General features: G+C 41.5%; 1 protein-coding gene across 1 annotated transcript in view; it reads left to right on the top strand.

Moving 5' to 3' along the window:
- The first annotated feature begins 22,633 nt into the window (after positions 1-22,633).
- FGF16 (fibroblast growth factor 16) overlaps positions 22,634-25,096 on the top strand; it is a 65,619-nt gene continuing 63,156 nt past the window's right edge. Inside the window, exon 1 of the mRNA XM_073556202.1 lies at positions 22,634-22,790. The gene's annotated coding sequence lies outside the window, so the exon portion shown is untranslated. The remainder of the gene's footprint in view (positions 22,791-25,096) is intronic.

The raw sequence follows: 25,096 nt of genomic DNA, 5'->3' as shown, positions 1-25,096 counted from the left end.
ATACCTGCTCTGACCCGTGGGTCTGCTGCTGCAGGTCCAGGGACTGCCCTGGAGTGACACCTGGCAACTGCCTGTGGCCAAGTCTATGTTCACCACCAGAGCCTCTAGCAAAAACCAAGTACTCACGCCCCTGCAGAGTAAGCCCTAATCTTCTGATGTCTTCCTACATGAAATCTTGTGTCACTAGACCTCTTTTTCTCATCCACTCTCGCTCATTCCTCACCCATTTGCCTCCAAGATTTTCCTGAGTATCCCCCACCCTCTGGAATTCAGTACTTCAACACATCCAATTATCTCCTACATTTGTAAAAGATAGATGCAACATGAAAATGCATTTCTTCAAGAGAGCCTACAGCAATGACCCCGCTGCCACCTCACCACCACGAGTTATGCCAACCCCGACCTACATTCTTTTTCCCCATTAACCTGTAGAGTGTAAGTCTGAGAGGGAAGTCCTCTCACTCTCTGTGCCAGTCTGTCAATTTCTTTAATTTTATGTATGTTATATATAACTCTAGTGACATTTAAAGAGTCATGGAATTTATGGTGCTTTGAAAATAATAATAATAATGATATAACATGGATCCCAGGATGCAACATTGGTTCACAATTTCTACTTTTTATCCAACCCCTGTGTAATGCTATAGATAATTATGCATAACTACAACTAAAGGAGTTGAATTCTACACAGCACATTTATTTTAAAAGTTGGCTGTTTTTTATGTATCTATGCTTTCCAAGTATAGTTGCCCTACATGAGAAGAGAATGGGTTAAAGAATTGAAGGTGTGGTGTACCGGAGATCACAATAGGACATGGTGTACTCATTGCTAATTATAGTAAAACTTTTCCTACCTATTTTTAGCATGTTATGTGCCAGTTAGAATTGTTTACATACCTGCCTCACCTTTACTCTTTCCCAGCACATGGTCTGCTCCTTCTGAAAACTTCCATATATTGTTTTGCTTTTACAACACCTATTTTGGACAACAAACTATTTCATCAGATCACCAAACAAATTTAAATATTAGACAAAGAATCATAGAATCATAGAATGTTACCATTGGAAAGGACCTCAAGGGTCATCGTGTTCAACCCCCTGCAAAATGCAGCTCAGGATTCACAAAATCATCGCAGACAGATGTCTGTCCAGCCTCTGTCGCCACCTCTTGTGGCAGTCTGTTCCACTCATTGATCACCCTCACTGTCAAAAAGTTTTTTTCTATCATCTAATCTGTATCTTCTCCCTTTCAGTTTAATTCCATTGCTTCTCCTGTTTTCATGTGCAAATGAAAATAATGATGATCCCTCTACACTGTGATATCCCTTCAGATATTTGTAGACAGCTATTAAGTCTCCATTTAGCCTTCTTTTTTGCAAGCTATACATTTCCAGATCCTTTAACCATTCCTGGGAGAATTTACTTTGCAGTCCACTCAGTAACCTGGTAGCTCTTCTCTGAATTTGCTCCAGTTTTAAATGAGGTGCCCAACACTGGACACAGTATTCTAGATGAGGCCTGACCAATGAGGAGTAGAGAAGGATATTACTTCATGTGATCTAGACACTATGCTTCTCTTAATACATCATAGAACTCTGTTTGCCTTTTTTGCTGCTGCATCACACTGTTGACTCGTGCAGTCTGTGATCTTTTAGTATATCCAAGTTTTTTTCACACGTGCTGTTGCTCAGTTATATTCTTCCCATTCTCTAGATGTTATTGTTGTTAGCTTTGCCCAGGTGTAGAATCTTGCATTTCTCCCTGTTAAATACCATTCTATTAGTCATTGCCCATTGGTCAAGCTTATCTAGATCCTTGGATAACACAAGTAAGCACAAAATTCAGTTTTTAAATGGTCTTTATTAATAAGGGAAAAGGAAATCCAAACCTACAGGGTCCTGTGTGAAAAAGTGATCTTTCCCCTTAAAACAAAAATTAACTGTATTTTATCACATCTTTGGGAAGCTGAGTTCAAATTCCCTAGCCACACCCAGGACTCATTATTGCTACACTTGTTCTAAATCAAGAAATTACTTAAAGAGGACCAGCCTTACAAAATGAAGTAGACCAAAAGTTCCTCAAAACCTAGACATCATGCTGCGATCCTAACAAATTCTGGAACAAATGAGAAACAAACTAATTGGGATATATTAGTCTAGAGAAGATTATAAAGCCATTTCTAAAGCTTTGAACACCAGTGAAGAACAGTGAGAGCCATTATCCACAAATGGCGAAAACATGGAACAGTGGTGAACCTTTCCAGGAGTGGCTGGCCCACCAAAATTACCCCAAGAGCACATCGATGAGTCATCCAAGAGAATTACAAATTGCCAGATGGCAAATAAACCCTAACTTCACAGTGTCTATATTGCTTAGTTAATGTCCAGACTATTGGTATTGGCCTCAGGGGGTATTATTCCTCCCTTCACAGTGAAATTGTGAGCAATTTCACTGTCTAATGACCTTTCATGGGGGTAAGCATTATTTAATGCTTCCCCTCTCAGTGGAATTCCAGTGAACAGTTTCCCTTACTGATTAACCTTTGTTGGGGTATTATTCAATGCTACCCCATGTGTAAAAACTTATCCCTAGGGGATTGAGACTGAATAAAAGACCTACCTTCATCTACTCAGACACTTTCAGATTAGAGTGGGAGCAGATTCTTACACAAAGTTCTTTCAAATTAATGGAGTTGATTATTAAATATGAGGAACTGGAGATGACTTGTGTTAAAGAAGAGATCACTAAGATGCAGACTTCTCTGAACAAACACAATAATGTGAAAGACTTTGACAAATTTAATTCAAGAATGGAAAAAAATCTTTCCAAACTGGAAGAATATATTGCAGATATAAAACGCAGTAAATTCACAAGAGACAAACGCGACTTTGAATTGAACCAGGTCTATTCCTGGAAGAAAAGCCGTCCTTTTCAAGAAGGTAAAAAACGATATCAGCATGGTTTTTCAGGCTTTCACCATAGAGATCGCAGGGTCAGCTTCACCAGGTCTCATGATTCAACAGTGTCTTCCAGTTCTAATCTGAATACGTCAGAAGAGTTCTTAGATGCTTCCTTCAACACTAATCATTCTGAGGATATCCGTAGTGATGGAATTATCGTAAGGAGATCAAAAAACGACGGAGAAGAGCGGGGAGGAAACATAAAAAGAAACTACCATTTCAGAAACAGGAGGAGATATCAACATGCCCTGTAATAAATCTTTCAAGCTATATCCTATCAGAAGCTCATATGACTCTCTTGAGCAAAGGCTTGGGATTTAGTCCAGTCAACAAATTTGATATTTATCAGACTCTTCTAGATGTGAATAAGTTTGCCAGAAATTTAACTTTGAAATGTCATTTTGACTACCAGTCCACCTCTTCAGAGACCTTGTCACTGTCTGGATCTACAAATATTCCTGAGTTAATTTTTCCCTATGGAAATTTTTCTTTTAAAGATCTTATAGGCTATTCCACTCTTAGAGACTTACAATCACATTCCTTACCAAAAAATAGGACTTTAAATGATCTCTTTAAAATGCCCAATCCAGGGTTTTATCCAGTTCAGTCCAGACCTGCTATTCTAGATATATTCCAAGAACTAATAGAGAAAGATTTAGTGGAGCTTGATAAAATAACAGAAATGACATATGACAATTTAACAGCACAAGAGAGAGCAGCTATGAAAGAGTTAAAAGATAATGCTGACATTCTGGTGAGACAGGCAGATAAAGGGGGTGGAGTAGTCGTGCTTAATGCTGGTCTGTATTATTCAGAAAATCTGCGCATTTTGAATGATTCTGCTACCTATTCCAAGATTTCTAGTGATCCCACGTCTAAATTTCAGTGTGATTTGTCAAAATTATTAAACGATGGTTTAGTCACAGGGGCCATAACACAGAAAATTTATGATTATGTTAATATCAAGAACCCTGTGATTCCCATTTATCATGCGTTTCCTAAAATCCACAAGGATTTGTTCCCCCCCCCTTTAGAACTATAATTTCGGGGATAGGGTCTTTTTCAGAGAAATTGGCAGAGTGGGTTGATCATTACCTACAACCTTTGGTCATTGATCTTCCAGGATATATCAGAGACACCAAAATGTTAATCTCTGCCTTGGATGATTATCATTGGTCACCAGAATATTCATGGATTACCTGTGATGTGGTGGGTTTATACCCGTCCATACCACATAATGTGATTATCTCTAGTCTCACATTCTTTTTGGACAAATATAGCACATATGTGATAGAAATTCAATCCTTCATTGTGGATGCAGTTTCCTTTCTTCTCTCACATAATTATTTTTCATTTGATGGAATTTTTTTCTTACAAAAACAAGGAGTAAGTATGGGGGGCAAATGTTCCCCAGCTTTAGCTAATATTACAGTAGCTGTTTGGGAAGAGAAATATATCTTATGTAACAATAATCCCTTTTCACAAAATATACAACTATATGGTCGCTTTATAGATGACCTGATTTTGATTTGGAAGGGAGACATCTCAGGGATTACTGATTTCATTAGCTATATTAATATGAATGACTTTAATCTTTCATTTACATTTACGGTGTCAGATTTTTCTATTAATTATCTGGATGTGACTTTGTCTGTGAATTCTGACAGCCAAAAGGTCTGCGTTTTTCCTTTCAGAAAACCCACAGATACAAATTCAATTTTACAAGCTTATTCTTGTCACCCCAAGCACGTGGTTAAAAACATTCCAGTGGGAGAATTAATTAGGTTAAAAAGAAATTGTAGTTCACCTATAATATTTGCTAAAGAATCAAACAAAACCCTTTCTAGACTTAAGGACAGAGGATATGCTAATTGGATGCTAAGGAAAGCTGATAATATTGTCAGCAGGATCCATAGACACACCCTGCGGAATGAATCTCCTTTGAGCCTTGTACACACTGGAGTTACTGCTAACAAGAAAAAGAATCGCACACGGGCCCCCTGTAACAATCATGATCGTCTTATAGTTAGTTTTTCTACCATGTACAGTCCACAATTCAATAAGATAACGGACATTGTCAAAAAATATTTACCTATTTTACACAATGATAATAAACTTGGTCAAATTCTGGACAATACCCAGATACGATACATAGCCAGGAAAGCTCCTGCTTTGAGCGATATCTTATCCCCCAGTCTGTTTATCAGTAATAGGAGAACTAAAAATAATACTTGGTTGTCATATAAAGGCTTTTCCAAATGTGGACATCATCCCTGTAAAGTCTGCAACTATGTGGTTAAAACCAGCAGATTCACTTCTAGTGTTACTGGCATATCATACCCTATTCAGTCTCACATAAATTGTAATTCAGAAGGAGTAGTATATGTTATTGAATGCGTTTTTTGTAACCTACAATATGTAGGCTGCACAATAGGACCTCTTAAAAAGAGAATTAGGAAACACTTGTCAGAAGCTACTAGTAGCAATTATAATATTTCAGCAGTTTCTTATCATTGTAAAACTGTTCATGGAGGTAAAACTGATAGCCTCAAAATTATAGCAATAGAGAAAGTCTATAGATCTACTAGGGGAGGTGATTTCAGGAGAAAATTATTAAATCGTGAATCCTTTTGGATTTTTAAATTAAATACAAGAGTACCATTAGGTCTGAACAAACGACTTGATTTAATATTGCAATTAGATTGATATTTTCTTCTGTATATTTACATTCTACTTAGTCCTATTCTATTCTGGTTATTCTGATAATTTTTGTGATTGTTATTATATTCTTATGATATCTTTTTATTAGTTTTTTTTTTTTTTTTTTTTTTTTTTTCCTGTTTTTCCGACTAGTTTTTGTTTCAGCTCCACATTAGGCTGAGTGTTTGCAAGAGTTAACTGGTAGGGATACTCCCTATTTTCATTAATTCTTTTGTCCAACACCTGTGATTTACTAGTTTTTGTACTATTTGTAGTCGTCAGTATTGGTCTAGTGTGAACCATGAGTAAGACCCTCTAGGTCGAAACGCGTTGGTTGGAGACCACCAGAGACCCCATCTGCCTGTATGTCCTTATCCACACTTTTTTCTGTTCGATTTTAAGAATTTACAATAAATGATGTATTTTTAACTGAAGTCCAGCGCTGGAGATTCCATCCTTTATTTTGCCCCATGTGTAAGGCATATCATGTAGTATTTGGACATTACCCTCATAGTATTCATTTGAACAACGCTTGGCATAGAGACTGACTGCTCTAAAATATTAAACAGTTGCCTCCCCAACATATATTGCCATTGCTGGCTTCTTCAGGGAAATGCGGCTGCAAATTATTGTTACTCAAACAATCCTGAAGGAGAATGTCCGATCATCTATTCATGGCCTCTAGTTGAAGTACCCTAGGGTTATGCAGCAGGGCAGTGATCCAAAACATACCAGCAAGTCCACCTCTGAATGGCTTAAGAAAACCAAAGTTAAGACTTTGTAGTGGCCTAGTCAAAGTTTTGATCTTAATCCAATTGAGATGCTGTGGCATGACTTAAAAAAGGAAGTTCATGCTTGGAAAGCCTCCAAAGTGGCTGAATTACAACAATTCTGCAAAATTCCTCCAGAGAGTTGTGAAAGACTCATTGCCAGTTATTGCAAACACTTGAAAGCAGTTGTTGCTGCTACGGGTGACCCAATCAGTTATAAGGTTTAGGGGGCAATCACTTTTTCACACAGGACACTGTAGGTTTGGATTTCTTTTTCCCTTAATAATAAAGACCTTCATTTAAAACCTGTGTTTTTTTTACTTGTGTTATCTTCGTCTAATATTTACATTTGACTGATCTGAAACATTTAAGTTTGACAAACATGCAAAAGAATAGGAAATCAGGAAGGGGCAAATACTTTCACACAACTGCACATGTTGGGTGTATTGTATCACATTGATAATGAGTTTTAACAAATAAAAGCAGCAGTAGATGTGTGTTTTATACTTTCCTTCTATATACATGGATCAGAATATTAATGTTCATGTCCCTGATGAGTGGGGTGTTACATTCCTTTGAAAGGACATTAGAATAATTCCAGTGCATTATTCCAATACAAGGTAAGATATGTGATGAGACACAAGTCTCGAAAGTGAAGTATGTCCAAGCTCCTGGAAAAATAACTGGATTAGAAGTAAAATTTTCTTTTTCCACTTCTGTGAACAGCATACATAGACTATGAATTATAACTTCAAGATACCTGTTTATTATGCTTAGTGTAGGCAGCCATGCTTCTGGATATTTAAAGGGAACCAGGCAGTTCAGAAATTCTGTACAATTTATTGGTTGCATTAACGGTGAAAGGATATCCGAACTTCATGAATGGACTAAAATCTTCAAGTTTATTTCAGGAAAAAAAAATGTAGACAGGACAGGTCAGTCATCAAAACTAACACGTTTCGACCAGACTGTCTTGATGATGGTTCATAGTGATAGTTTTCAATGTACTTCATAACCCTGCTTGACATTGATCAATCATAAGCAGACAACAACCCATTGGAGAAAGAGCACAGCCTTACCATAGCTTAGAGCAGGATTCTCAGAGTCACATTTATACAGACAGCCAGCGAGATGTTAGTCAGATTTGCTCTACTCCCAGCACTTTCTAATCATGCAAGAGGTTACGCCAGGAGAGAAGTGCTGTAGCATTACATCTCACACACTGGGAAACCTACCCTAAGCTATGGTGGGTTATGTTCTTTCTCAAGTGTATTGCTGGCTACTTATGATTGGTTAGTGGCTTACAGGGGAAGAGGTAAACATACCCTCAGTGAAAACTCTCTAATAGCACCCACTTGGACTTAAATATATATATATATATATATATATATATATATATATACAGTATATATATATATTATTCCTCTCTGCAGCTACTATTACATCATGTATCCAGTTCAACAAAAAAAATTGGTGAAATATCCTCTTTTAGGGTGCAAACAGATGGCACTATAACTCGTGCGAGGATCACATCACAATCCTCGGACTGGCCATCTGCTCTCCTGAACTGAGCGTGACAGCTACATATAACTACGTCACGCTCAGATCAAGAGAGGTGATGGGCTAGTCCTGCAGTGCGATGCAATCCTTGCACAAGTTATACAGCCATCTGTCTGCGCCATAAGTCTTCAATTATATAGTGAATTACTTACATCCAGCTTTATTTTGCAGCTATTATGACATATTATTGGATCTACATAGCTCGATTACAAATTAATTTCTCAGATATAGATGATTGATTGATTATTGCATAATTAGTATGAAAGATGAAGCTAATGTAGTTTCGTATTACCAGTCCTGTGCCCTACAATTAATTAATTTGTAAAATGAAGCCTGTAATGTTACGTTACTTGGGCCTCATTCAGATGTCTGTATTTCACCTACGTGTTTTATCCATGTTTTCACAGCTAGAATAAGTACTCATTAGCCACGTGTACACTTTAGAGTATTTTGTGAGTTTTTTACATTAGCTTTTGTCAGCCAAAACCAAGAGAGAAACAATCAGCGCAAAAGTATAATAGAAACACGTCACCACTTCCGTATTTATCGCCCACTCCTGGTTTTGGTTACAAATACTGATGTAAAATACTGACCGAATACTGAACGTGTGAACATGGCATATATGGTGAGATTGACATGTCATATTTGCAGATCAGGCTTACCCTTTCAAGTGAATGGGGTCATAAAAAATGGTTAGCACTCAGAAACCAACCACATTATCTGAGTGCTGTCCGTTTTGGACTTGGAAGGTAAAATTATTTTATATTCTTTTAGCCTTTGAAAGAGAAGCATGCCACACTGATGGTAAACATGGACACCAACCAAAAGTGTAAAATGGTCTGTATTTTCTAATGTGTTGGGGAAAAAACAGACGTCTTAATGAGGCATCATATTGTTTCAAGTCTTGGACATTTTCTTCTTCCAGTGGACCAAAAACGATCATATGGGCTTTCTTTTAATATCCACAATAAGTAAGACTCTACTTTGAAGTGACCATTCCAGCTAAATTCCCAGCACAAACTCTACTTATGAGCGTAGACAAAGATTTTCTTTTATCCAAGATACTTTTCCTTGTAGAAATGTGACCACATCAAACTATGAAGATAAACAGCAAGGGAAAGACAGGACACTGAGCTCCCTCGAGTTACCGGCTAATTTCATTACCAGTATTGAGTAATTTTACTGCTCACCGACAGTTGGATGAAAAAGAGTTCGGATTTCCTGTGCAAGCAAGATTTTGGTAATAGACGGAGACACTTCACAGATGCGTTAACCCAAATTCTGAGTTTTGAGGACTTTGCATGTAGCCAACATTTGAGCCTAATCCCTCAGCAGCTGCTCAAATCTTCTAGTGACATTGATTTTCAATGCACAGCAGTAAAATTAATACATTTACCTCAGATTTTGCAGACTCATATTTTACCCTGGTGAAATTAAAAACAAAATTTGTTTCTGAAACTTGGTATTAACCCCTCACAGACAAAGGGACAGCATGTAACATGTAGTACAACTACATAGGACTAGGCGTAAATAAGAAAACAGAGATGTGTATCTTATATCTTGAGTCCGTTGTATTAAAAAAAGTGCATTACAAAAATATGTGTTATTATATCTGCTACAATGAAAGAAACTCAGTAAGATCCTTAAACTGACACTCAATAGTCCAGAAAATCTTAGGCTTCGTTCACACATTGCAGCAACGATGTGGGGTTTTTTTTTCCCGCAATTGATTTGCTGCAATTTTCCAAAATTTTGTGATTGTGGCAAAAAATGCAACACGTTTGCAATAAGTGAGCAAAGCCTTAAGCTATGTGCACACGCTGCGGTTTTTGCTGTGGATCCGCTGCGGTTTTGGCCGCTGCGGATCCGCAGCAGTTCTGCAGACAGTGTACAGTAGCATGTTAGTCTATGTGATTTACATTCTGCTGTGCACATGCTGCGGATTTTTAACTGCGGAAAAGCTGCGGTTTTGAAATCGCAGAAAGAAATGACATGGCACTTCTTTTCTGCGGATTCTGCTGCGGTTTACCATCTCCTCCATGGTAGACGTGATAAACCGCAGGGCAATCCGCAGGTCATTTTACCTGTGGTTTTACCTGAGGATCCGCAGATACAAATCCGCGGGTGAATCCGCAGCGTGTGCACATAGCCTTAAAGTGTCCATGCCCATTAGAGCAATAGCGATTTTGTCGGGACTGGTCAATTATTTCATGTGTATTGGGGCCTCTCGACTCTCCCCTAAATTCATGAGAAGTACAGACATTTTAAATTTCTCAAGGGAGATAAGCTGCCAGTAAATCTGATCGGCAGAAGCTTCCTCACTCAAACTTACTAAGCATGCTCAGTGGAACTGGATGTGGGGTCAAAAGAAATAGTTTTGGACAAATGACAGCTATTGAAAGTGTATGGTCAACTTTGGGGAGTGCACACACATTGATGTTACATTCTGTCAAGTCATCTTAATTCTCCACAAATCATTAGATGAAAGGGGTATTCTCATTGCCAAAATCCCTTCCCAATATGTAGTTAGTGTAATAATAATAAAAGTAGCAAATACCTCTTATTAGAAATGTAGTATAGTTCTTCTGATTCACTATGTCTCTTACCACATGTGTAGGGATTTGCAGTTTTTTGGTATCCATGGTTATGACCACTTATATAGTGAAGGTTAGTTAGTTGTTAGTGCAGCATCCTACCTAGGAAATGCACCCCTGTTGATGACCAAAAACTTCTTATTTTCACTAAAAGTGATGGTGAAGCAGAGACTGATTTCTTTACGAAATAAAGGGGACTAGATATCTTCCATCAAGTGCAGAGCATCATTTCACTAAAGGCAATATTAGACAGTTGGTACAGCTTTAATTGTGGTGACATTGTGGGTTATGGTTAAACTAGTGACAAAATGCACAATTGGTGGAGAAGGACTCCATCTATGGAGAATTGGTTGAACTTGATGGACCTAGGTCTTTTTTCAACCTATGTTAAAATGTGACTTAGACATGTTGGATTTGAGTTTCAACACAAGTGTATGGCAGGAAGCACGTTCCTTGGGCACAAATAAGACATAACAAAATGAAGGAAGAGTACGGAAAGCAGTAGATTAGAATGATGATCAGGACAATGACCAAGCACTACTTGGGGATGTGGCCTGGCTAACAGAAAGATGATTAAGAAGCAGGGCAGCTTGAGCCTTGCTTAAATTGCTGATCGGTTTGCTTTTCCCATGAAACCAGGTGTGAGGGACTAAAAAGATGTCTCTCCACTCCTGAAATGTGGCCCCATCCCATTGGGGTTCCACAGGATCATTGTTTTCCTTCAATTAAACTCCAGGAACAAGCCCTTTGAAGCTCTGTGATTAGCAATTAGCACAAGGGTGTGAGCTCTAGTGCAGCTACAGCCAAACTGGATTCCTTTGTCTAATTCAAGCACCACAGGTCACAGCAAGGCTCTGAGTTATTGAATCTGGAAAATGACCTATAGTAACAAAATGCAACATCTCTGAGCCTAGCCAAGCACATTCTCGAAACCGGCATTCCTTCCCCCACACACCTGTGCCCGGCAACCACCTGTAGCCCTCTGCGTTATGGAGTTATGAAGCATAGCTACCATGAATTACATATGGTAGGCGTATTTGGTCTCAATGCGGGATGGCTTCTACATTATTTTGATCAAAATTATGTTAACTAAATACCCTTATTATTACTATTATTACTACCTTCATGCAATTTTTGCAATATATTTTTTTTACTTTTTTATTCCAGGATATTTGTTTTGTGTTTTGCTTTTGGTTTTCTCTGTGTAAAGGTCATGTGTTCATATGCAATTACATTTTGCATGCACATTAATTTACTTTTTCTGCTCAGACCCAGTTTCTCATTTGTTTCATTGTGCATTCTGTGCATATAAGGGTGTGACCGCCCTGTTTCTGAGTTGGAAAATCCATCCTGTCTGGCCTATACTATTACTGGTGGTTCAGTCCCTCTGTCCTTGTTCACATTCACGTCACTTGACAAGTGGAAAGGTTTTAAATACAAGAGTTAGGACTGTCCCACAAGGGTTGCCGTGACGTGGCAGGATGGCTTCTACATTATTTTGATCAAAATTATGTTAACTAAATACCCTTATTATTACTATTATTACTACCTTCATGCAATTTTTGCAATATATTTTTTTTACTTTTTTATTCCAGGATATTTGTTTTGTGTTTTGCTTTTGGTTTTCTCTGTGTAAAGGTCATGTGTTCATATGCAATTACATTTTGCATGCACATTAATTTACTTTTTCTGCTCAGACCCAGTTTCTCATGAATTACATACGGTAGGCGTATTTGGTCTCAATGCGCAGATAAAATCCAGCAGAATCCTGTGGCACCGCTGCCATTCCATTCAGAGCTTCGGGCGGGAAGTTATGAGCCTCCACGGTTCTGGACAGAGAATCATACTCTCAGATATGGGAGGAGAGAGGCTACACAAGCCCAGGGATGGTCACAGAGTGTGAGAGGGAGCAGTCTAGGAGATAAGAGGCAAATCCTCATTTTGAGCTTAGTTTCCTACTGGCAGGAGGATCCGTTACCAGATGCGGCCAGGAAAGCCGGTAACTAAGATTTGGACCTGTGATCCACAAGCACCTCCCTGTGGTCACATGCTACATAACACGGTAATTTCAGCCTATCTATACCCTATCCTTGTACTACACTATTGATTGTAGACCTGTATATTGTTCTGTAAATATATGCCTGTATATTTCCAGTGCGCCTTTCAGCGATTAAATATAAAATTAATCTTGAGCTGCTCTTTTATCTCGATGCATGAATCCATTGGTTATTATAAGCTACCCAGGTTGGTTTCTGATATAAGCCTGCTGATGGACGGGCTTATTTCAATCGAGGAACTGGTGGCAGCAGACTGTACTGTTTTAGTGAGGAACTCTGGCATTGATGGCTGGGAGGTTTATATATATATATATATTCCCAGCCTGGACTGGTCATATATATCCCCCCTCACTGGGAGCGCCTCAATAACTCGTACCTATAAGGGAAGCCTTTCCGGTGACTATTTGCCCTCGGTGTAGTTCCCTGAATGACCTGGGACAAGTGGTGGTGTCAGAGAGCCGATCCCTGCTGGGTCCTTCTCTCCCCTTCCCCGAGGTGAGTGAAGTCGACACCCCCTTCCCCTGTGCGATCCGTCTCAGATTAGTGGTAGTGGTTGGATATTATGGGATAATAGTGTGCGTGGGATCCCTACACCCAGACACTAAGGACTAAAGGTACTGTCACACTTAGCGATGTACCAGCGATCCCGACCAGCGATATGACGCGGTCAGGATCGCTGGTACATCGCTAAGTGGTCACTAGTGAGCTGCCACACAGGCAGATCTCACCAGCGACATCGCTGGGGACGGGGGTCGCTACTTACCTGTCACACCAGGCGATCCTGCGTCCTCCCGCCCGGCTCCACGCGTCGCTCGTCCTCACAGCAGGAAGCGCCGCAGGAAGCTGACAACGAGAAACGGTCCTGAACGTTCTCGCGCGATCAGCGATAACCAGCGGGGGAGCCGGTCGTAGGTAAGTATCACACATAGCAATATCGCTAGCAATATCGCTATAACGTCACTAGTTATAGCGATATTGCTAGCGATATCTCTTAGTGTGACATGCCCTTAACAGCAGTAAATTTTGTTTAAGGGGTCTTAAGATCAGCTCAGCACTAGACAGTCTGAGTGCAAGTACCGTAGAGGTGTGGGTGCTCGGGTTGCCACTGTGTCCATGACCGAGGACTGAAAAGACTGGCTGCAAGCACTCGAAGTCCGACAAGAATGAGGGCTGCGGAGCTAGCCCGTAATGCAGAGAATGACTGTACTGGTTCCTACGAAGGGGTGAACCGGGGGGGTCCCACACAGGTTCCCCAAGTGTCTCACAGCCAGTGAACTCCACTAAGCTATGTCTCCTAGCTATTGTATAAGAGGATTATCACACCTCAAGAAGATTGATAGTGGATCTCTAGCATGGGACAATAGGATTGTAAGAATATGTAGGGTATGAGTGGATCTGTTCCAAATAATAGGTTATAAAAGCAGTATAACCTTATAGTTGGTAAAGTATAAGGTAAATTTTTTTTTACTCAAAGCTAATGTTGCAATTTTACTCTGTTTTCATCAGTTTAGCTCCAGCATTAAGTCAAATTTAAATAACCGAATGCCATCTCTTTTTTTAAATTCGGCCCAACATTTTGTTCTGATTATTTTCTTTCTGTGTCATTATAGACATAAAATATCAAGTTTCCCTATTTAATTTTATTTAAATGATATAAATGATAGGCGGTATAATTTATTTAAACTATATATATATATATATATATATATATATATATATATATATATATATATATCTGGCTTCTAATTAGGTGATCACCTGAACCAAATCTTATTTTACGAAAGAAAGTATAAAAAACCCTGCTGTGGCGTTCACAATCCTCTTGCAATAGGACTAGCTGGATGGCAAAACAAGTGCTAGTAATATCCCAAAAGTAATAGGAATGAAAAAGTAACTTTTAACCATGCCAAAGGAGTTAAAAAGAAAAGTCTTGAGTGAGGAAAAGAAGGGCTCAATTCTGGCTTTACTAGCAGATGGATACAGTGAGCGTCATGTTGCCTCCATCCTTAAAATTTCCAAGACAGCAGTACATTACAACAAGGTCAAGCATGTGGGGTATCAGGGTACTCAGGACAAATTGGACAACAACTTTTGGGGTCCAATTTCTCCTGGTACCCTTGGGAAAATAAAAAAAATTGGTGACTAAAAGATCATGTTTTCGGAAAAAATACGATTTTTTTATTTTCACGCCCGGGCGTTATAAACTTCTGTGAAGCACTGGAGGGGTCAAAGTGCTCACCACACATCTAGATAAGTTCCTTGGGGGGTCTAGTTTCCAAAATGGTGTCATTTGTGGGGGGTTTTCACTGTTTTGGTACATCAGGGGTTCTCCAAACGCGACATGGTGTCCAATCTCAATTCCAGCCAAAAACGTCAAATGGCGCTGCTTCCCTTCCGAGCTCAGCCATGCACCCAAATAGTGGTTTACCCCCACATGTGGGGTATCAGCGTACTCAGGACAAATTACACAATAACTTTTAGGGTCCTGTTACCCTTGGGAAAATAAAAATTGGGGGTGAAAAGATCATTTTTGTGGAAAAAATATGATATTTTAATTGTACCGCTGTACGTTATAAACTTCTGTGAAGCCCTTGTGGGTTCAAAGTTCTCACCACACATCTAGATAAGTTCCTTGGGGGGTCTAGTTTCCAAAACAGGGTCACTTGTGGGGGGTTTCCACTGTTTAGGTACATCAGGGGCTCTCCAAACGTGACATGGCGTCCGATCAGAATTCCAGCCAATTTTGCATTGAAAAAGTCAAACGGCGCTCCTTCCCTTCTGAGCTCAGCCATGCGCCGAAACAGTGGTCCCCCCACATATCAGGTATCAGCGTACTCAGGACAAATTGCACAATAAATTTTGCAGTCCAATTTCTCCTGTTACCCTTGGTAAAATAAAAAAATTGAACCTGAAGTATTTTTTTTGTGAAAAAAAGTTAAATGTTCATTTTTTTTTAAATATTCAAAAAATTCCTGTGACGCACCTAAAGGGTTAATAAACTTTTTGAATGTGGTTTTGAGCACCTTAAGGGGTGCAGTTTTTAGAATGGTGTCACTTTTGGGTATTTTCTATCATATAGACCCCTCAAAGTGGCTTCAAATGTGATGTGGTCCGTAAAAATAAAATGGTGTTGCAAAAATGAGAAATCGCTGGTCAATTTTTAACCCTTATAACTTCCTAACAATAAAAAAATGTTGGTTCCAAAAATGTGCTGATGTAAAGTAAACATGTGGAAAATGTTACTTATCAAGTTTTTTGTGTGCCACATCTCTGTGATTTAAGGGCATAAAAATTCAAAGTTGGAAAATTGCGATATTTTCAAAATTTTCGCCAAATTTCCGTTTGTTTCACAAATAAGCGCAAGTTATTTGAATGAAATTTTACCACTATCATGAAGTACAATATGTCACGAGAAAACAATGGCAGAATCACCGGGATCCGTGGAAGCGTTTCAGAGTTATTACCTCATAAAGGGACAGTGGTCAGAATTGTAAAAAATGGCCTGGTCATTAACGTGCAAACCACCCTTGGGGCTTAAGGGGGTAAAAAAAAGCCAACACTTGCAACGAGACATTATATTGGAGTTTATGAATGTAAAATTTGACTAGTAAAACAAAAGAATTGATTGTAAAATGCACATTTTGTAAGATATAGTACAGTCACTTGTGACAAGGAGACATAAAATCTAACTAAACCTTTTGAATTTAAATTTTCTTTTTCTGTAAAAAAAAAAATATTGTCACTGCTTTCTAGTGCTTTAATGAAGAAAAAAATGTGTATTTCAAAATGCAGCAGGCTAGATGCCAGCTGCTCCATATCACAGATAAATTACACTGAAGTCTGGCACTGTTGTTGGCACCTCCCCTTCCTTTCTTGCTCTCTGTCAATTGAATCTCTCATCTTCCTCAGGGTTGCAGTTGTATAACACTTTACTGTCTGGAGTCTTTATTTAATGTTTTAGGGCATACTCTTCCTGTCTCTATTGCTGAGATTTGAGTTCTGATGTCTTCTCACTATCATAAATCCTCTTAAAATGGCTGCTGCATTAACTGCCTCGACTTTTACTGGGGCTATGATAGTCCATCCAGATTGGCTGTGCTATACCATGTGATATGATCACTGCGAAGCATTGCAGGGAACCCCACATCCATGCCTGAGTTTATATAAGCTTCCTGTGGCTAATGCAATCTTCTGCAATGTGTAAAATGAAGTCAAGCATTTTTTTAAATTGAATCACAAATAGTTCAAATTAGCTGGGACCTGTACATTTCCTAACATCTGAATTTAACGCCTGCGTTCCCATAGACTATAATGTGTTATTTTGGCGCATTCCGTGCACATTCCGTGCGCATGCGTCTTTTTGACACAGGTTAGACAGACCAAAAATGCAACAGGTTGCGTCCGGCGCACCTAGGCGCACACTCAAAAAAAATGCATGCGCACGAAAACGCATACAAACACGTGCAAATGCTAGACCATGCGCCCCCATGTTAAACATAGGGCACATGGCGCATGTGCACGGACGCGCACGATGCGCTGCGCTAAAAAACGCTAATGTGAAACCAGCCTAACAGGGGAAAACCTTTGTTTTTTCATATTTTTCTTTGTGCTTCAGAACTTATGTTGTTTCATTAAAAAAACTGAATTGAGCTAGCAATGAACTGAGCTTGTTTGCTGCTACTGGTTATTGTTGTACTTACCTGTAAGTCCTTTTTAAATCCATTGTCTTATATCTTCCTTTACGCTGTAAGCATAGCATAGTACGGAGGGGATACAATCTCAGGGACCTGGGCTATATTTGTGCTTAGGGGAGGGAGACACCAGAGTTCTATTCCCTCTGTGATGTCTTTACAGTTGTTACAATGTGTTGTATGTATAAGTTAAATATGGTCAAAATTAGTAACTGGTCCAGTAACTTTGGTGAAACAGACCATGAGTTACATGACAGCTGCAATGGCATCTGCCATGTAACAGTCCGAGGCCACATGCACATTAGATTTTATGAAACTTTTGTGAAAGATATGGAGTGAAAAAAGTTATATAGGTCAAGCACAATGTATACTGCTGAGGCTGGTTCAATAAACTGTGCAGTATTGAATTTACAGCTGTTTCTTATGGCTCATTTCACTAAATGTTGGGTTTACACGATAAATTGTTACTCCCACTGTAATGTTACATTTAATGTTAAATCAGAGTGTACTTTAGGATCTCGGGTTGTGAACAGGGACTCTACCATTATTGCCGAGTTTGCCATCCAAGCTCCTTATAGAGAGAAAAGAGCAGATACTATTCCCCTAGTGCTAGTCACCATTTAACACAAAGTCTCAGATTCTATGTAGCATTTTTTATCTTAGTTCACTCTTTAGGGAATCAGACTAATCACCTTGATGCACTCTGATAGGTGCAGATGAGGTCTCTCGGACCCCCGACCAGCCAAGAATAAGCTGATTTCAGCACCAGCCACTAGAGACATGCAGGCCACATGAACACATTCACTCTCCATTCTACAGACATATCCAGGGTACGTGCACACAGCGACAGTTACACGTCGGTGCAGGCAATAGGATTTCAAAGCAAAGCCCCTTGAGGAAAACGCAGTCTCTTGCAGTAGTTCTTGCTCCGGCTCAGACTTTGTACTCTCAGCATAGTGCGCGGGTGGCTTTAGAGCCGCTCAAAGAATGAATATTTCTTCTCTTAACCGCTTCAGGGTTTCTGAACCCTGAAACAGTTAAAAGAAGCGACATGAGCTGAAACCTATGCACAACCATGTCGATTTGACCTTGCAGAGCTATATGTTCATTTTATGTGGCGCTTTTGCAGCGCTGTTTCACATCATGTGCCACATGACCTCACATGGCATATTTTGTTCGCTATATGCATTGGTAATTGTACACCAAAAAGCGTTAAAAACCCGGAAGACACGAAATTCCTTCCATTATTCTTTTTTCTTTATTTAGATTCCACTCCTGATTTTGTCCTGGAAAAAACTATTTTAAATGTATTCACGGGAAGGTGTCCGAAAGCAAATGGAAAGTTTAAGCAGTTTCTGCTCTACTAATGCCTACGAATAAAACTAATCTGTTGAGCGGTTTATGATGTATTGGATTAACATGCCAGGAAATCCTAGAATGGGGGACACCTCTTTAACATTTGGGCCACTAGTTATTGCCATATTGGAGTCTACTCTGATGATTGCTACTTGCACCAACATTTATACCAATGAAGAGTTGTAGCAATGACAATCCCAGACGGAAATTGCTAACAGCTCGACCGTTGTCTGATGTAAGGGATTAGATTATTTTTTCTATTTACACACAGCAATTATTACTAGAATCAGACATGTAAGCCAAGTCTCAGTCCTCTTTCAGACGCCCAACTTTATTCACTAACACAAAAAAAAAATGGAACGAGCGTCATCAGTGTTTTGTATCCGAGTTTCATCAGTATTTGGTCGGTGTCAGTTTTTACCATCAGAGTTTCATCACATATGGTTGAATAAATGTCTAAGTTTCTCCTTTACATCACGATGTTAATCATGGACAGCACACGGACTGTACACTGATGTCAGCACACAGACAGCGCTTGGCGCTAGAACCAGTGTTATTCATTTGGGCTGTTCAGATGAGACTTTTATTTTTTACGTACGCATATGTGAAGAGATTGCAGCATGCACTAGTTTGTCCCATATGTCGGATGGAGCTCACCTATTGAAGTCTATGGTTATGTAAAAAAAAAATGCATCTCGTACGGATCATTCGTACAGCATCAGATTTTTACAGATACATTACTTTACATAGGAAACTGTATTTGTTCTTAATAACTGCTGATGTATAAAAACAGATGCCTTATGGGTGACATTTGAGAGAAAAATCGACCATTTTTTCTGGACAAAAATTTGGACAATTTTTATATTCTCCTGTGAACTTAACCTGAGAAATATACTAGAAATAGTCCAGAAATCGGTCAGACGGTAAGACTAACCACTGCTTTCTTACTTTACTTGTTTTTTTTTTTACTCTGCTCTTTAACCATGCTCATATTTGCCATCACCGTTTTTGCTACACTAATCTTCACTCTCCTTCGCTAACCCCAAACCCCTGCACCCTCGAACCAAATAACTATCTCGCCCTCTCTCTTACCACCCCACCCCACCTTATCTGCAGACATACTCCTTAACCTCAGACCTCTCCTACTAACATACAATACAAGACGATCACTCTCCTTCACCCACCTGCTCTCCCTTTCTCTGCTTTTTCTCACTGTTGGTGACATATTCCCCAATCCTGGCCCCGCCTGCCTCATACATCCCATTAATCCTCACCCCTATCTTTCTCACACTAATAGAAACTACCGCAATTCCTCACACTTAAAACCTGTGCCACTGACCCCCTCCCTCCCGCACCCTCTTTCTGGAGCACTTTGGAATGCTCGCTCCATCTGCAATAAGCTCCACGTGATCCATGACCTCTTTACCTCCTGCAACCTTTCCTTCCTGGCCCTCACTGAGACCTGATCATTTCAGCCCTAACCCATCTCTTCAACCTATCTCTAACTTCTGATACCTTCCCATCTGCCTTCAAACATGTCACCATAACACCCATCCTCAAAAAATGAAACCTTGACCCAACTGCTATGCCCAGCTATCGCCCCATATCACTGCTCCCGTTTGATTCTAAACTCCTTGAACAGCATGTCCATGCTCAACTTTCCTCCCACCTCTCATCTAACTCCTTCCTTGACATCCTGCAATCTGGCTTCTGCCCCCACCACTCCACTGAAACTGCCCTGACCAAAATTACTAATGACTTACTCACAGCCAAAGCTAACAGACAGTTCTCCATCCTCCTCCTTCTTGACCTGTCCTCTGCCTTTGACACAGTTGACCACTGCCTACTGCTACAGATTCTTTCTTTCCTTGGCATCAAAGACCTTGCCCTGTCCTGGATTTCCTCATACCTTTCTGACCGCAAATTCAGCGTTTCCCACTCCCACACTACCTCCTCATCCCGCCCCCTCTCTGTTGGAGATCCCCAAGGCTCTGTCCTGGGGCCCCTACTTTTTTCCATCTATTCTCTTGGCCTAGGACAACTCATAAAGTCCCATGGCTTCCAGTACCACCTGTATGCAGATGACAATCAGATCTACCTCTTTGGCCCAGATGTCACCTCTCTGCTGTCCAGAATCCCGGAATGTCTATCAGCCACATCCTCCTTTTTCACCTCTCGCTTCCTAAAACTCAACGTAGACAAAACTAAACTCATTATCTTTCCTCCATCTCACGTATCTTCCCTGACTGATCTATCTATTATGGTAAACGGCATCACACTCTCTCCAGCACGTGAAATCCGCTGCCTCGGAGTAACTCTCGACTCTGCCCTGTCCTTCAAACCACACGTCCAATCTCTTGCCACGTCCTGTCGCCTCCAACTCAAAAATATTTCCAGAATCTGTCCCTTCCTCAGTCCTCAATCTACTAAAACTCTTGTACATGCCCTCATCATCTCCCACCTTGACTACTGCAACACTCTCCTCTGTGGCCTCCCTGCTAACTCTCTTGCACCACTCCAGTCTGTCCTCAATTCTGCTGCCCGACTAATCCACCTCTCTCCTCGCTCCTCCTGTCTCCCCCTCTGCAAATCCCTCCTTTGGCTCCCAATTTCCCAACGAATCCAGTTCAAACTACTAACACTGACCTACAAAGCCATCCACAACTTTTCCCCTCCCTATATCCCTTAACTAATCTCCCAATATCTTCCCTCACGTAATCTTCGATCCTCCCAAGAACACCAACTACTCTCCTCCACACTTATTCGTTCCTCACACAACCGCCTCCAAGATTTCTCCCGAATATCCCCTATCCTCTGGAATGCTATGCCTCAACACGTCCGATTATCCACCACCCTTGAATCCTTCAAACGGAACCTGAAAACCCATCTTTTCAAGAAAGCTTACAGGCTGCAATGACCATTCTGCCGCCTCACCGCCGCCTCATCAGCACCAAAGCTGCTGCACCCCCGACCTTCTGTCTCTTCCCCACTATCCCGTAGAATGTAAGTCCGCAAGGACAGGGTCCCTTCCCCTCTGTACCAGTCTGTCATTGTAAATTTGTTTACTGTTAACGATATCTATAACTTTGTATGTAGCCCCCTTCTCATGTACAGCACCATGGAATTAATGGCGCTATATAGATAAATAATAATAATAGCAACCTAAGGCTGGGTTCACACATGCGAGGAACACGGCCGAGTCTCGCATGTTAATACCCAGCGCTGCTGCCGGCACTCAGATCGGAGTGTGCGGCCGCATAGCAATACATCATGGAGCCGCACGCTCAGCTCCTGAGTGCCGGCGGCAGTGCCGGGTATTAACATGCGAGACTCGGCCGTATTCCTCACATATGTGATTCCGGCCTAAGGCCGGCAGCAGACGGGCATTAGAAAACTCATGCCAGTCACCTCTACAAACTACAGACATGACTGGTGTGCATGAGTGCAGCTCTGCGTGCTCTTCTGGATCTCGGATAAGGGCCTCAGCTGCCGCCATTTACACACACTATTCGTGTCCATAAATTGGACCAAAGTAGAGCATGTATCGATTTGTTTTCTCACGGGCAGTTGGATCGAGAGAACAATCGCTCAACTGAAAAACCCTATGTGACGTTCATGTGATATCTGATCGAAAATCCTATCCTTCTTGTCCGATTATGCCCGTCTGCGCCAGCCTGAACAGTGATCAGATACTGAGAATTCAGGCACAGCAGCTCAGATCATAGGAAGTAGAAACGAGGTCCTCAAAATGAGATTTTATACAAGTGCAACCTGACAACATTAAGAAATTCTCTCCTGGATGTGGGTGTAGAGAAATGCAAAGTTCAGCATGTAAATGACATTTCCCCAGTCTAAGGAATGTTCTGTGACTCCTCCCTAGAGACAAAGGGGCCTGCCCTTCTGTCTGAGTTTTGCATATGGGCAGACACCTGATTGCTTCAGGACCCGAGCAGTTCCCAAAAGCGCCGAGGAAGACAAACCTTCTCCAGCAGAGCAGTCTCCTCCGCACACAGGCAGCTCCTACAAGACGCCTGCAGGTGACGCAGCCAACACATGAACAACAGCGCCGTCTAGTGGCCGCATCCTCATCTCGCACTCACTGGTAAGATTATGTGCTAGTTGCTGAGAGTGCAGCGAATAAATGGGGGGTGGGTGCTGATTGCACTAAGTCTTCTACACTACACAGCAAACACACAATGTGCAGAAATACAGCACACATGGTATTGTAAGGGGCATCAAGCACACAAGTCCTGAATGAGGATCTGCTGTAATGAGTAATGACCATGTGTAGAATTGGAGTCAGAATAGTTTCTTCTCCCCATAGGCTTATCACTTGGGATCAATCAGGCACATTATCTGTCTCAGTTTTCCTTCTGTCCTCAGTCTCTTTCTTGAGTTTCTCCAGACAGCTGCAGTCCCAGCCACAGTATCACAGGGCACAAATGATCTGGGGGAAACACCTGTTCTCAGCATGAAAAAGGTGGACAGGCTTCAATCTGTCTCATATATACAGTGTATAATATATATATATATATATATATATACTCTTTCTAGCAAGCCATCAAGTCATGAACTGTGCTCTATGATTGTCCCTATTGCATGCACTTGCCCTGTGCCCTATGATTGTCCCTATTGCATGCACTTGCCCTGTGCCCTATGATTGTCCCCATTGCCTTGCACTTGCCCTGTGCCCTATGATTGTCCCTATTGCCTTGCACTTGCCCTGTGCCCTATGATTGTCCCTATTGCATGCACTTGCCCTGTGCCCTATGATTGTCCCTATTGCATGCACTTGGCCTGTGCCCTATGATTGTCCCTATTGCATGCACTTGCCCTGTGCCCTATGATTGTCCCTATTGCATGCACTTGCCCTGTGCCCTATGATTGTCCCTATTGCATGCACTTGCCCTGTGCCCTGATTGTCCCCATTGCCTTGCACTTGCCCTGTGCCCTATGATTGTCCCTATTGCCTTGCACTTGCCCTGTGCCCTATGATTGTCCCTATTGCATGCACTTGCCCTGTGCCCTATGATTGTCCCTATTGCATGCACTTGCCCTGTGCCCTATGATTGTCCCTATTGCATGCACTTGGCCTGTGCCCTATGATTGTCCCCATTGCCTTGCACTTGCCCTGTGCTCTATGATTGTCCCCATTGCCTTGCACTTGCCCTGTGCCCTATGATTGTCCCCATTGCCTTGCACTTGCCCTGTGCTCTATGATTGTCCCCATTGCCTTGCACTTGCCCTGTGCCCTATGATTGTCCCCATTGCCTTGCACTTGCCCTGTGCTCTATGATTGTCCCCATTGCCTTGCACTTGCCCTGTGCTCTATGATTGTCCCCATTGCCTTGCACTTGCCCTGTGCTCTATGATTGTCCCCATTGCCTTGCACTTGCCCTGTGCTCTATGATTGTCCCCATTGCCTTGCACTTGCCCTGTGCCCTATGATTGTCCGCATTGCCTTGCACTTGCCCTGTGCTCTATGATTGTCCCCATTGCCTTGCACTTGCCCTGTGCTCTGTGATTGTCCCCAATGCCTTGCACTTGCCCTGTGCTCTGTGATTGTCCCCATTGCCTTGCACTTGCCCTGTGCTCTATGATTGTCCCCATTGCCTTGCACTTGCCCTGTGCCCTATGATTGTCCCCATTGCCTTGCACTTGCCCTGTGCTCTATGATTGTCCCCATTGCCTTGCACTTGCCCTGTGCCCTATGATTGTCCGCATTGCCTTGCACTTGCCCTGTGCTCTATGATTGTCCCCATTGCCTTGCACTTGCCCTGTGCTCTGTGATTGTCCCCAATGCCTTGCACTTGCCCTGTGCTCTGTGATTGTCCCCATTGCCTTGCACTTGCCCTGTGCTCTATGATTGTCCCCATTGCCTTGCACTTGCCCTGTGCCCTATGATTGTCCCCATTGCCTTGCACTTGCCCTGTGCCCTGATTGTCCCCATTGCCTTGCACTTGCCCTGTGCCCTATGATTGTCCCCATTGCCTTGCACTTGCCCTGTGCTCTGTGATTGTCCCCATTGCCTTGCACTTGCCCTGTGCTCTATGATTGTCCCCATTGCCTTGCACTTGCCCTGTGCCCTATGATTGTCCGCATTGCCTTGCACTTGCCCTGTGCTCTATGATTGTCCCCATTGCCTTGCACTTGCCCTGTGCTCTGTGATTGTCCCCAATGCCTTGCACTTGCCCTGTGCTCTGTGATTGTCCCCATTGCCTTGCACTTGCCCTGTGCTCTATGATTGTCCCCATTGCCTTGCACTTGCCCTGTGCCCTATGATTGTCCCCATTGCCTTGCACTTGCCCTGTGCCCTGATTGTCCCCATTGCCTTGCACTTGCCCTGTGCCCTATGATTGTCCCCATTGCCTTGCACTTGCCCTGTGCCCTATGATTGTCCCCATTGCC

This window comes from Dendrobates tinctorius, unplaced genomic scaffold (assembly GCF_039654945.1).
Source record: "Dendrobates tinctorius isolate UK_male_01 unplaced genomic scaffold, ASM3965494v1 ptg000231l, whole genome shotgun sequence".
NCBI classification, from domain to species: domain Eukaryota; kingdom Metazoa; phylum Chordata; class Amphibia; order Anura; family Dendrobatidae; genus Dendrobates; species Dendrobates tinctorius.
This window is presented reverse-complemented; position numbering and strand designations above follow the sequence as displayed.